Raw genomic sequence first — 14,490 nt, forward strand, 5'->3', positions numbered from 1 at the left:
CAAAGCATTGGTTTGCAGGTGCAGCGGGTAAAAGAGAGGACAAATATTGTCCTTCATTGCTAAAGGGATTGAGTTTAAAAGCAGGGAGGTTAGGTTACAGCTGTACAAGGTGCTGGTGAGGCCACACCTGGAGGATTGTGAGCAGATTTATTCTGACCTGAGAAAGGGTGTACTGGCACTGGAGCGGGTGCAGAGGAGGTTCACTGGGTTGGTTCTGGAGTTGATGGGGTTGGCTTATGAGGAGAGACTGAGTAAACTGGGATTATATTCATTGATAAACAGGTATGTTACATGGGCCAGAACTTCTGAAAGATGTAGAGCAGTTCTGTAAAATATGTCAAACATGTCCGATTGAATATAAGCCTCAATATGTCATCAAACTTGTAATTTAACAGCTCATACCTTCTTGGAAGGACTGTTTAGTTGAGCGTTAGAGTCAATTCAGAGGAAACCTCTTATAATAAAGAAATCAGGATTTGTTTGAAATGAGAGAAAAAAAACCCTGGATCTGAACCTGTAAGGCACGATTGTGGGATGCCAAATGCGCACTGTCAGACTGGCAGGATCCCATTTTAAAGTTTCATTTGCACCCACTTGGTGTGTCACTGTAAAAGGCTGTGAAACGTGATTCTATAGCAAATGGTGTTTGTAACAGTACAGGCTCTGATTCAATGTGTGAAGTGTCACTATGCAGAAAGACCATGTGGGTGTAGAAAAGGTGCAGAGAGCGAGCGAGATCAGAATTACCACTTGAGAAGTCTGAACAAGGTGATGCTATGACAACGGATGAATGGGCATCACACAACAATCGCCAGGCAGGGATGTTCTCTCCCAGCCAGAGACCACTTCAGCAGTCAAGGGCATTCGGCCTGGGATCTTCGGATGACCATCCTGCAAGGCAGACTTCGGGATACGGAACGCAGAGTCACCGAACAGAGTCTGATAGCCAATTTCAGTACCCATGGGGATGGCCTCAACTGGAAGTTTGGGTCATATCGCACTACAGGTGAGCCTGCCACACTGTACACTCTCACATACACGTGTGCACACACACACATACTCACACATAACATGCGTGCACACATTCACACTCCACTACACTCGTGCACATAGTCTACCAAGGGTGGCACGGTGGCTCAGTGGTCAGCACTGCTGCCTCAAAGAACCAGGGACCCGGATTCAATTCCCCCCTCAGACAACAGTCTGTGTGGAGTTTGCACATTCTCCCTGTGTCTCCGTGGGTTTCCTCCGGGTGCTCTGGTTTCCTTCCACAATCCAAAGATGTGCAGGTCAGGTAAATTGGCCATGCTAAATTGTTCGTACTGCTAGGTGTAGGAGAATGGGTCTGGGTGGATTGCTCTTTGGAGGGCCGAAGGGCCTGTTTCCACATTGTAGGAAATCTAATCAAAGAACACAAACAAACAAACACGCACCCAGTCAAGTACTGTCTCCATCTCTCTCCCACACAAACTCTACAGTCTCTCTCTCACACACACACACACACACGTCTATGAGACGAATTTGCATATTTGTAGATGCAGATACATTGTACTTTGTCCAAAAACCACATGATCTGTTGGCAATCAGTCCATGTGACATTTTGTCAATTCCCACTTTGGAAAGAGAACCAGTCTGGCTCAAGGTTGGGATACAGACAGACTCTAACCTCACACCTTTAAAGCATTGTCTGAGCTGAGAGGCCATCATTATTTTTATACTGATAAAACCCGAGGTTATCACAGGGTAGTGACTTGAAAGGAATTCTGGGATTTACATGTTAATCAATCAAAAGCTGCATCCCCATTCCAAGTGATTAAAGACTTAACAGCCATCTCGGATTGTTCAATACATCACATCAGTTTATTGAAACTTTGATCTTTTACTATAAATGCTGTGTCCTATGATTGTGTCCCACCAGTTACCTGATGAAGGAGCAGCACTCTGAAAGCTAGTGTTTCCAATTAAACCTGTTGGACTATAACCTGGTGTTGTGCGATTTTGAACTTTATACACCCCAGTCCAACACCAGCTCCTCCAAATCAAAGGTCTGATAACAGCAGGGGATAAACTGGTCTTGAATCTATTTGTATGTGTAACTAAACTTTTGTATCTTCTGCCCAATGGAAGAGTATCACTTCTGTGGGATTATGTTGGCAGGAAACTACAGAGACTTGTGAAGACAGGCCAGTCCATCACACAAACCAGCCGCCCATCCACTGACCCTGGCTACACCTCTCACTGCCTCGGAAAGGCAGCCAACATCATCAAAGACCCCTGCCATCCCAGTTATAATCTCTTCCAACCTCCTCCATCAGGCAGAAGGTACAAAACCTGAAACATATATACCAACAGGTTCAAGGACAGCTTCATCCCCGCTGTTATTAGATTGCTGACTGGACCTCTCAGATTTTTAATCTAATGTTGATTGGGGCCCTGTGCACATGCTCTTTAGCCGTAACATTGTATTCCTTGCTATATTTTATTATCCTAAAGCACTTTGTAAGGTATGACCAGCCTGTACTGCACGCAAAACAAAATCTTTCACTGTATCAAGGTACGCATGATAATAATAAATCAAATCAAATAAACAACGGCCCCTTTGTTTTGCTGATGTTGATGAGAGGTTGTTATTTTTACACCATGCACTGAGGGCTCAATCTCTTTCCTATAATCTGTCTCTGAGGAATGTGCAAGCTTGCAAGAAGGTATGTTGCAGTTGTATAAGACTCTGGTGCGGCCTCATCTGGAGTATTGTGTGCAGTTTTGGTCGCCATACTATAGGAAGGATGTGGAAGCTTTAGAACGAGTGCAGAGGAGGTTTACCAGGATGTTGCCTGGAATGGTAGGAAAATCTTATGAGGAAAGGCTGAGGCACTTGGGGCTGTTCTCATTGGAGAAGAGAAGGTTTAGGGGAGATCTGATAGAAGTGTATAAGATGATTAGGGGTTTAGATAGGGTAGATACTAAGAACCTTTTACCGCTAATGGAGTCAGGTGTTACTAGGGGACATAGCTTTAAATTAAGGGGTGGTAGGTATAGGACAGATGTTAGGGGTAGATTCTTCACACAGCGGGTTGTGAGTTCATGGAATGCCCTGCCCGTATCAGTGGTGAACTCTCCTTCTTTATGGTCATTTAAGCGGGCATTGGATAGGCATTTGGAAGTTATTGGGCTAGTATAGGTTAGGTAGGATTCGGTCGGCGCAACATCGAGGGCCGAAGGGCCTGTACTGCGCTGTATCCTTCTATGTTCTATGTTCTATAAGGAAGGGGAGGATGGTAATCGGTGAATTGTTCACTTGAAGTGCCATCACAGATGTGATGGAATGAATGGCCACCTTCTGAGCTGTGCATCCAAGACTAAACTCTCCAATATTTCACACACAGCCTAACTACTTCATCAGATTACTTCCAGCAGCGGGCACCAGAACCTTCTCAGAAGTTGAAAGAACAGGACACTGTAAGATTGTCAGACACAAAGAGATTGATGTGTTTGGATTCTGATCCAAAACCTGGGGAAAATAATGCTCAGACTTGTCAGGAATTTCAGTGACCTGTTTCTGAAGAAATAAGGTGCAGTGATTGATTGATTGATACAGGATGATAATTGGGCAATAAATATTGACTTTGTTTGCCAAAGCCCACATCCCAGAACAGAACAGAAACACTGAGAGGTGACTGATAACATGTTCCCACCTCCCACATTCCTCTCAGTAACACGGGACCTCCCTGAGGCACATATAAAGGTCAGCACAGCACAGAGCCACATCCAAACCCCTGACTCTGACAGACTGAGAGACTGCAGACCGCAGACCATCCTCAGATCATCTTCCAACATTAACGGGAAACAGGTAAGCTTGGGGGCAGCTGTATTCACTAAAGAAACACAGGCTCCTGACCTCTAGAATATCATAGAATTTAAAGTACAAGGGGCCATTCGATCCTGTACTAGCTCCTGAACCTAGCTCTTTCCCCTCTCCAGCCTGATCTCTGCAACCCTCTAACTTCACTTTCAAATATATCTCCAGCTCTCTTTTGAAACCTCCTGTGGAATTCACCTTCAACATTCCCAGATAATGCATCCCAAATCCTAACAATGCTCCAAGAAATTCTTCCTCATCTCATTCCTAGTTCTTTGAGAATATAGAACATTACAGCACAGTACAGGCCCTTTGGCCCTCAATGTTGCACCAACCTGTGAAACTAATCTGAAGCCCATCTAACCTACACTATTCCATGTTCATCCACATGTCTATCCAATGACCATTTAAATGCCCTTAAAGTTGCGAGTCTACTCCTGTTGCAGGCAGTGCGTTCCATGCCCCTACTACTCTGAGTAAAGGAACTACCTCTGACATCTGTCCTAAATCTATCACCCCTCAAGTTAAAGCTATGTCCCCTCATGCTAGCCATCACAATCGGAGGAAAAAGGCTTTCAATGTCCACCCGATCTGATCCTCTGATCATCTTATAAGTCTCAATTAAGTCACTATCAACTTTTTTCTTTTTACGAAAACTGCCTCAAGTCCTTCAGCTTTTCCTCATAAGATCATTCCTCCATACCAGGCAGCATGATGGTAAATCTTCTCTATACTCTTTCCAAGGCTTCCACGTCCTTCCTATAACTGATCCTCTGTCTCCGCACCAGAGTTTTGTACAGCTGCAGCATGACCTCGTGGCTCTGAAACCCAATCCCTCTCCCAATAGAAGCTAACACACCGTATGCCTTCTTCACAACCCTATCAACCTGGGTGGCAAATTTCAGGAATCTATGTACATGGACTCTGAGATCTCTCTGCTCATCTGTATTACCAAGAACCTTACCATTAGCCCAGTACTCTGCATTCCTGTTACTCATTCCAAAATGAATTGAATAGAATTGAATTTATTGTCACATGTAGCGAGTCACAGTGAAAAGCTTTGTCTTGTGAGCAATACAGGCAGATCACAGAGTGAAGTAACATAGACAAGTAAATAATAGGGAACAGCGGCAAAAACAAAAAATCAGGTACAGGTTAATGTTAAGAGTTTGAGAGGCCATTCAGTATTCTAACAATAGGAGTGTAGAAACTGTTTTGAAACCGGCTGGTGTGTGTGTTCAGGCTTCTGTCCCTTCTCCCCGATGGTAGAGGTTGTAGAAAAACATTGCCAGGGTGGGATGGATCTTTGAGAATGCTGGTGGCCTTTTCCTGACAGAGGGCCTGGGAGATGGATTCTATAGATGGGAGGTTGGCCTTTGTGATTGTCCAGGCTGAGTTCACCACTCTCTGTAACCATCTCCGATCTTGAATGGTACAGTTACCATACCTGGTAGTGACATAGAATGCTCTCAATGGTGCACCTATAAAAGTTAGCAAAGGGTACTCACCGTCATGCCAAATTTCCTCACTGCCTGAGGAAGAAGAGATGTTGTTGGGCCTTTGTAACCAGTGCGTCCACATGAAGAGTCCAAGAAAGTTTGTTGTGGATGACCACTCCCCGGAGCTTGACATTCTCCACTCGTTCCAGCTCTGGGCTGTTAATGTGTAGGAGGCATGAGTAACACCCCGCCGAAAGTCAATAATGAGTTCCTTGGTTTTGCCAGCATTGAGAGCTCGGTTGTTCTCAGTGCACCATTTTTCCAGGACTTCCATCCTCCTGTCTGTCGTCTGTTTCATCACCATCTGAGATTCGACCGACGATGGTGGTGTCATCAGCGAACTTGTAAATGGCATTAGTCTGGTATTTGGTGACGCAATCATGGGTATACAGTGAGTACAGTAGGGGCTGAGTACGCACCCCTGGGGTTCCAGTGTTGAATGTTAGTGAGGATGAAATATTGTCCCCAGTCTTTAGCTCTCAGCATAGCTTTGCAGCTTATTTATGTCTCTCTGTAACCTGCAACATCCTTCGTCACTATCCTCAACTCTACCAACTTCAGTGTAATCCGCAAATTTACTAACCCACCCTTCTCTGCCCTCATCCAGGTCATTTAAAAAAATGGCAAACAGCAGTGGCTTCAAAACAGATCCTTGTGGTACCCCACTAGTAACTGAGCTCCAGGATGAACTTTTCCCATCAACCACCACCCTCTGTCTTCTTTCAGCTCGCCAATTTCTGAGCCAAAATGCTAAGTCACCTTCAATCCCATGTCTCCGTATTTTCTGCAAGAGCCTACCGTGGGGAACTTTATCAACTGTTTTACTGAAATCCATATACACCAGATCAACCGTTTTACCCTCATCTTCCTGTTCGGTTACCATCTCAAAGAACTCAGTAAGGTTTGTGAGGCACGACCTACCCTTCACAAAACCGTGTTGACTATCCCTAATCACCTTATTCCTGTCTCGATGATCGTAAATCCTATCTCTTAGAACCTTTTCCAACACTTTACCCATAACCAGAGTAAGCCTCACTGGTCTATAATTACCAGGGTTATCTCTACTCCCCTTCTTGAACAAGGGAACAGCACCTGCTATCCTCCAGTCTTCTGGCACTATTCCCATAGACAATGATGACATAAAGATCAAAACCAAAGGCTCGGCAATCTCCTCCCTGGCTTCCCAGAGAATCCGAGGATAAATCCCATCAGGCCCAGGGGAATTATCTATTTTCACACTTTCCAGAATTGCTAACACCTCCTCCTTTGGGAACCTCAATCCCATCTAGTCTAGTAGCCTGTATCTCAGTATTCTCCTCGACAACATGGTCTTTTCCCAGTGTGAATACTGATGAAAGATATTCATTTAGTGCTTCACTTATCTCCTCAGACTCCACACACAACTTCCCACTACTGTCCTTGATTGGCCCTAGTCGTACTTTAGTCATTCATTTATTCCTGATATACCTTGAGAAAACCTTAGGGTTTTCCTTGATCCTATCCACCAATGATTTCTCACGGCTCCCTCCTGGCTCTTCTTAGCTCTCTCTTTAGGTCTTTCTTGGCTAACCTGTAACTCTCAAGTGCCCAAACTGAGCCTTCACATCTCATTCTAACATAAGCCTCTTCTTCCTCTTGACAAGAGATTCAACTTCCTTTGTAAACCACAGTTCCCGCATTTGACAACATCCTCCCTTCCTGACAGGTACATACTTGTCAAGGACACGCAGTAACTGTTCCTTGAATAAGCTCCATATTTCAATTGTGCCCATCCCCTGCAGTTTCCTTCCCTATCCTAAGCATCCTAAATCTTGCCTAATCACCTCATAATTGCCTTTCCCTCAGCAATAACTCATGTGCTGTGGTATATACCTATCATATTCCATCGCTAAAGTAAGCAGAACTGAATTGTGGTCACTATCACCAAAGTGCTCACCTACCTCCAAATCTAACACCTGGCTGGGTTCATTCCCCAGTACCAAATCCAATACGGTATTGCCCCTGGTTGGCCTGGGTACATACTGTGTCAGGAAACCCTCCTGCACACACTGGACAAAAACTGACCCGTCCAAACTACTTGAACTGTTAGTGACTTTTGAGAAGATGTGTAGCTCAGGTTGAGGTCTGGATGTAGGTTTGCTCACTGAGCTGGGAGGTTCATTTTCATGAAAACAAACCTTCCAGCTCAAAGAGCAAACCTACATCCAGTACTCAAACTATAGCATTCCCAGTCTTGGGAATACTATATGTCCCCCAGGCTTAACGACCCCCAGTTAAAGTTAAAGACCTTGTAACAATTACCCTGTTACTCTTGGTCCTAACGGGAATCATCTTTTGTTGATAATCTTGAAATTGTGATCCTTAGTTTCTGACAGACCAACTAGTGGAAACAGAACTTTTTTCTTTACCCAGAATTGTTCATAATTTTGAACACCTCTTCCTTTTTAATAGCAACTTGGCTTAGCAATTTGACATTCCCTTCCCTGAGCTCATCCTCCACCAACTCTTCTTTTGGGAATACTGACACACAGTATTTGTTTGGGACCTCACCTCCCTCTTCTGGTCTCACACAGAGATCCCCTCCATTGTCCTTGAGTGGACCAGCTCTTTCCAGAGCTACCCTTTTGTTCTTATGAATGTAATTCTGTTTGCTAATGACTTTTGATGACCCATTTTAGCCCTTCTTATTCCTTGTCAATTTCTTTCCTATCAATGAGTCAATGAGACAAAACAGCCACTTGATTGGCACCACATCCACAAACATCCCCTCCCTCCCCCACTGATGCTCAGTAGCAGCACTGTGGACTATCGACAAGATGCACTGCAGAAATTCACCATCTTTGATTTGATATATTGTTGTCACATGTACCTCGGTACAGTGAAAAGTTTTGTTGTGCGAGCGGTACAGGCGGATGATACCACGCAAGGACAAATAGGTCACAGGGTGCTTAGACAGAGTGAGGAACACAAGGTAATGCAGCGCAGGGGATGCACAAAGTAAGACCAACATTAGAGAGACCGTTCATCAGTCTGAGACCGGCAGGAGGAAGCTGTTTCTGAGTCTGTACCTTCTGTCTTACAGAAGAAGGTTGGAAGAGAGTGTATCCTGTGATTGGTTGGGGGTGGGGTGGGGATGGGACTTTGATGATGTTGCCTGCCTTTCTGCAGAAGTAAGAAGTGTACATGGAGCCCAGGATGGAAAGGCTTCTCAGACAGAAACTTCCAAAGCCACTGCCACTTCCATCGAGAAGACCCAGGGCAGCAAATACATGGGAACAGCAGTCCCTCCACAATCCCCTCCAAACCATTTCCATCCTGACTTGGAAATATATTGTTGTTCCTTCACTGCCACTGGGTCAGAATCCTGGAATTCCTTCCTGAAATCACTGTGCAGAGGCTGATATCCTGTCCCTGAGGGCATCCTTTATTTAGTTACATATGCATAATATATTTTCTCTGACCAACCAGCTCAGAGCCAATCCCCAAATGAGAAGACTCTCTGAGACTTCTGTTTCTGTCAGTCAGCCAGGGCTCCCTGATTGGACAGGTTAACAGCCCGCATCGAGGATATCATAGTCAATGAGAATCCATTGATCTGGGATCCAATCTCTGCATCCCTCCTGGCCACACCCCAACTCCAGGCATTCCTCTTGTAGCTTCTTCTGGGACATTTTCACCCCAGGGCGGGTTTAACCTGACTCTGACACAGGCAACCATGGCCTGCTGTTGCATCGAGAGAGTCTCAGGAGAGTTTCCTTCTCTCCGTCTGGTGGTGATGGCCTCCATCTTGGACTCTGAGGTTTCTTGATGCTAGATGGAGAGGGAGAGCCTACAGTTTCTGACAGGTCTTGCTGGCCGTTCTGAGGGGCATTTTGTTCCTGCCCCATTTGTGTAGTAACAGCTTTCAGATGATCCACATGTTTGATCAGGACCCTCTCACTTATCCGCACTTTGTACATCACCAGGCCTGACCTCATGAGGAACCAAACAGGGCTATTACGGTGATTCCAGCACAAAACCCTGTCCCCTGAAGAAAACTCTCTATCTTTCACTCAGATATGACATGTGGCTGGCTATGAAGTTCCTAGCAACACTGCACCCTCCCCCACCCTGAGCCACCTTCCCGCACCCTCCGCCACCATCCCCCACAGGGTCTGGGAATATCAGATTTAATGCCAGAACTATCCCTATATTTGTGCTAGGCATAGTCCTGCTGGACAGTTTGGTAGCCCCTGGATCAGACAGGATATACCCGAGGTTACAACAGGAAGTGAGGGAAGAGATTGCTGCACCTTTGAGGATGCAAAGTCCATCTCCAATGTCCATGGAGTAGTGCCAGTGATTGGAGGGTGGCAAATTGTATTCCCTTGTTCAAGAAAGGGAGTAGGGGGATAATCCGGGGAAACCACAGGCCAGTCAGTCACATGTCTGCGGAGAGGATTCTGAGAGACAGAATATATGATCATTTGGCATAGCATAGTTTGATTAGAGATAGTCAGCATGGCTTTGTGAGAGGCAGGTCATGGCTCATAAACATTAAATAATTCTTTGAGGATATAACAAATCACATTGATGAAGATAGAGCAGTGGATGTGGTGTACATGTATTTTAACAAGGCATTTGATAAGATTCCCCATGGTCAGCTCATTCAAAAAGTAAGGAGGCATGGGATACAGGGAAATAGATACATAATTCCTGACTTTTGTCAGGCTTTTGTCCGAAACATCAATTTTCCTGCTCCTCGGATGCTGCCTGACCTGCTGTGCTTTTCCAGCACTACTCTAACCTAGACTCTAATCTCCAGTATCTGCAGTATCCACTTTCGCTGTGAATACAGAACTAGCTGGCTCACAGAAGACAGAGGGTGGTGTTAGATGGAAAGAATTCAGCCTGGAGCTCGGTGACCAGTGGTGTTCCACAGGGATCGGTTCTGGGATCTCTGGTCTTTGTGTTTTTACAACTGACTTGGATGAGGAAGTGGAAGGGTGGGTTAGTAAGTTTGCCAATGGGACAGAGGATGTTGGTGTTGTGGATAGTGTGGAGGGCTGTTGTAGGTTGCAATGGGACATTGACAGGATGTAGAGCTGGGCTGAGAAGTGGCAAATGGAGTTCAACCTGGAAAAGTGTGGAGTGATTCATTTTGGAAGGTTGAATTTGAATGCAGAATATAGGATTAGAGACAGGATTCTTGGCAGTGTAGAGGAACAGAGGGATCTTGAGATTTGTGTCCATCGACCCCTCAAAGCTGCCACCCAAGCTGATAGCACTGTTAAGAAGGTGTATGATCTTTTGTTGAGATGCTGGAAAAGTGCTGCAAGTCAGGCAGCATCTGAGGAGCAGGAGAATTGATATTTCTGGCAAAAGCCCTTCATCAGGAGAAGGCGTATGGTGTATTAGCTTTCATTAACAGGGGATTGAGTTTAAGAGCCGTGAGATCATGTTGCAGCTCTGTACAGCCCCTGGTTCGACCACACTTGGAATATTGTGTTCAGTTCTGGTCGCCTCATTATAGGAAGGATATGGAAGATCTAGAGAGTCTACTGGGGGGGAATGTGTGTGTCTATTGGGGGGCAATGTGTGTGTGTGTCTGTGTGTGTGTCTATTGGGGGGCAATGTGTGTGTGTGTGTGTGTGTGTGTGTGTGTATACGTATTGCGGGGCAGTGTGTGTGTATTGGGGGGCAGTGTGTGTGTATTGGGGGGCAGTGTGCGTGTGTGTCTCTTGGGGGGGCAGGGTGTGTGTGGGTGTGTGTACTGGGTGGCAGTGTGTGTGTGTGTGTCTGTGTGTGTGTACTGCAGGGCAGAGTGTGTGTCTATGTGTGTGTCCTGGGGGGGCAGTGTGTGTGTGTGTGTGTGTGTGTGTGTGTGTGTGTGTGTGTGTGTGTGTGTGTGTGTGTATATGAGTGTGTGACACAGTAGCCAGGAAACCACTACGTGACCACTGAGTCTTCTGTTTAGACAGGATTTTTTTTAATTGACCTGTTCCAGGATATTATTACACTCTGGAACAGGTGGGACTTGAAGCCAGGCCTCTTAGTCCAGGGATAGGGGCACTACCACTGAGCCACAACAGCGATTCAACTTTGGTTTCCTTTTTTTAAAAAAATTGTTTAAAATTTAATTAATCAGTACAGTTGATAGACAGTTACCATTAACAGCTGTTTACAGAGAAACAGCAATTTACACACCCTCAAAGCCAAGCCCCTAAGCTGACCGTTCAACCCGTTTTCAGGGAAATGAGGACGAATCTCAAATCTCACTTTCTGTCATCACAAAACAGTAACAGAAACAGATAAGACAGTTCAATTGGATAAAGAAACAGTCCATAAAATATAAACCCCCCCAGCAACCCAGTAAGCCTCCTGCCCCTCCCACCTTCCGGACACTCAAAGGTAGCCCACCCCCATGCCCCTCCCGGCTCTCGGTCTACCCCATGTCCCTCTCAGCCACATGTCCCTTCTGGCTCCAAATCCTGGTTCTGTCTGTCAGCCAGGACTCCGTGATTGGCCCAGGTTAACTGCACCAATCAGGGATCTCACAGCCAATAAGATCCACCTGGCCCAGGTTCTAATCACTATATCCCCCAAATGCATTGTGGGTTAACCTATAGCATGTGGCCTGTTGCAGTTTATGGAGGCAGATCACTACAACCCTGTCTCGGGGCAACTAGGGATGGGCAGTAAATGCTGGCCCAGTCAGTGACACCTACAGCCTGAGTGAATCTAGAGAGTGTGATTCGAGCAGAGGCTGTTATCAGAGATTGAATACACACACACCCTCAAACACGCATACATACACGCATGCATGCACACGCAAACAAGTACATTCACACGCATATATACACACACATGCACACATACATGCATGCACATGCAAACAAGTACATGCACACACACACACAAACTCACACGCATATATATATACACACACGCTCGCGCACACATACACACCCTCAAACACGCATACATACACACATGCATACGCAAACAAGTACATACACACACACAAGCACATGCACATATACATACACACAGACACAGCAAAACACCTAAGCGCCCTCTCACACACACACACTCAAGTACACACACACTTACACAGATACATACAGACACACACCCTCACACAAACACACACAGAAACAGACACAAACACACCTGCCCACACACATGCACGCACACACAAACGCACATGCGCACACACATATACCCTCATATACACACAGGCACACACACACGCTCACACACAACCACATACACACACACACACAACCTTGCATATACACACACACCTCTTTCTCTCAACACACAAACACCCTCACAAACACACAGACACACACACACCCTCACACACAGAGACACACACCCTCACACACACAGAGAGAGGCACAAACAGCCCAAAATAAATTGATGAAATAGGAAAAGCTGAGAGTGTAGCCCATTGGCTCCAGACCACAGGGTTCACTCTGAGGATCGTTTCCCTTGCCCAAACATTTTGTTTCTCAGTCTCTTTTCTCCAGATATGTGACAGTTCTTCACAGGAGGCACAGAGTGACTGCTGTGTGAACTACAAAGTCTCTGAGGAACCAAGGTTCAAGGCTGTAGCTTCCAGCAAGTGATAAGTGAACAGAAACTGGCTTTCCCCAGGCTATTAACTCCAGACAGACCACTGCCCAGCCCACAGCCACTGACCCGCAACCCCCCAATCCTCTACTCCCCTCTTCCCCCCACCCCACTCCCACCCTGGCCTGGCTCTGAATGTTTCTGCTAGCATTGCTCATGACCACAAGCTGCTCAGCTCCCCAGAGGCAACACTGATGCAATGGACAGAAGGGTCTCTGTGTTGTATGATTCTATGATTAGATTAAGTTTCAGGATGTTAAGGTGAAAGTCTGGCTTGTGTGTGTAACCTTGGTCACAATGTCAATCCTATCACAACAGTAAGAGGATAACCAGTAACATGTGTTTTCTCCTCATTGTGCCCTTCCTCGCTGCAGGCGATATCAGCGATGTCAGGCAGACTATCCAAACTCTCACCTGAAAAGCAAATTTCTAACTGCTTTGGCCTGATGGTGCAGTCCTACGTTAATGTGGAGAATTTTCTGTTCCCAACAATTGCATCCATCACCGTTTTAAGTGACTTCGTGCGACAGGTCAGAAAAATAAACGATGTTAAACTGAAGCAAAGCAGCTCAGACAAGAAATCCCTGTTTTCAAAGCCAGAGTCATTCAAGAGCTGCCTGATGAAGATTTGCAATGAAACCATAAACTCACTTAATGAGACCAGCAAGAACCTGCGTGACATCCAGAGAAGTTGTAACCAACTGAAGGCGAGTCTTCAAGCACAACCCTCTGCCAAGCAGCTAGCCAGAGTTAAGGTCTGTGTAGAACAGTGCAAGGAAAACGCAGCTTTAGTGGAACAGAAACTCTCTGAGCTGAGTAGTCTTTACAATGAGCTGCTGGAAATGTGTGAAGCTTCCCAGATTGCCAGCCAGGGTCAACTGGGAGAAATAAGGAAACTCCTGGAAAAAAACAGAGAAAGGAAGGAGGCAATAGAGCAAGAGAAGATTGATTTGGATAAGAAATGGAGTAAGGTTTCCCAAGAGCATGAGCAACTCCTCAATAAATACAATGATGTGAGCTCCAGTGCTCAAGTTGATGAGTTTTGTGAGGAAGGACTGAAGAAGATGATGGTGATGATCCCAGAAATTATGGATCTGTTGAGTAATCTGAGCAACCCATTGCAGCTTGCAGTGATGCTGGGGAAAGGGTTAATGTTCCTCATAACACTGATTGATAATTTCAAAAATAAAAAAGCCTCAGAATCCAACTTGGAAATCAGCAAGTTCCTCAGCAAGGTTCGAGAACAAGCAGAACTGAAGATCCAGCAAGTCCAAGCTGAGCTGGAGAAGTCACAAAACAAGTACAAAGCCTGTTCTGAAGAGATGAAACGTTTGGATGAAGAGAGTGAGCAATTATCGAGAGAGATACAGGACACTCAGACCCAGGAGGAGTCTGTCAAGACCAATCTCCAGCTGATGGTTGAAGGCCTGAAGGTACTCGGGGAGGTCCAATCCAACTGGGCAGACATGATCAAATTCATTCAATTGGTCCCCAAGTTAACTGAAAGTTGCCTGA

This window comes from Hemiscyllium ocellatum, chromosome 10 (assembly GCF_020745735.1).
Source record: "Hemiscyllium ocellatum isolate sHemOce1 chromosome 10, sHemOce1.pat.X.cur, whole genome shotgun sequence".
NCBI lineage: Eukaryota > Metazoa > Chordata > Chondrichthyes > Orectolobiformes > Hemiscylliidae > Hemiscyllium > Hemiscyllium ocellatum.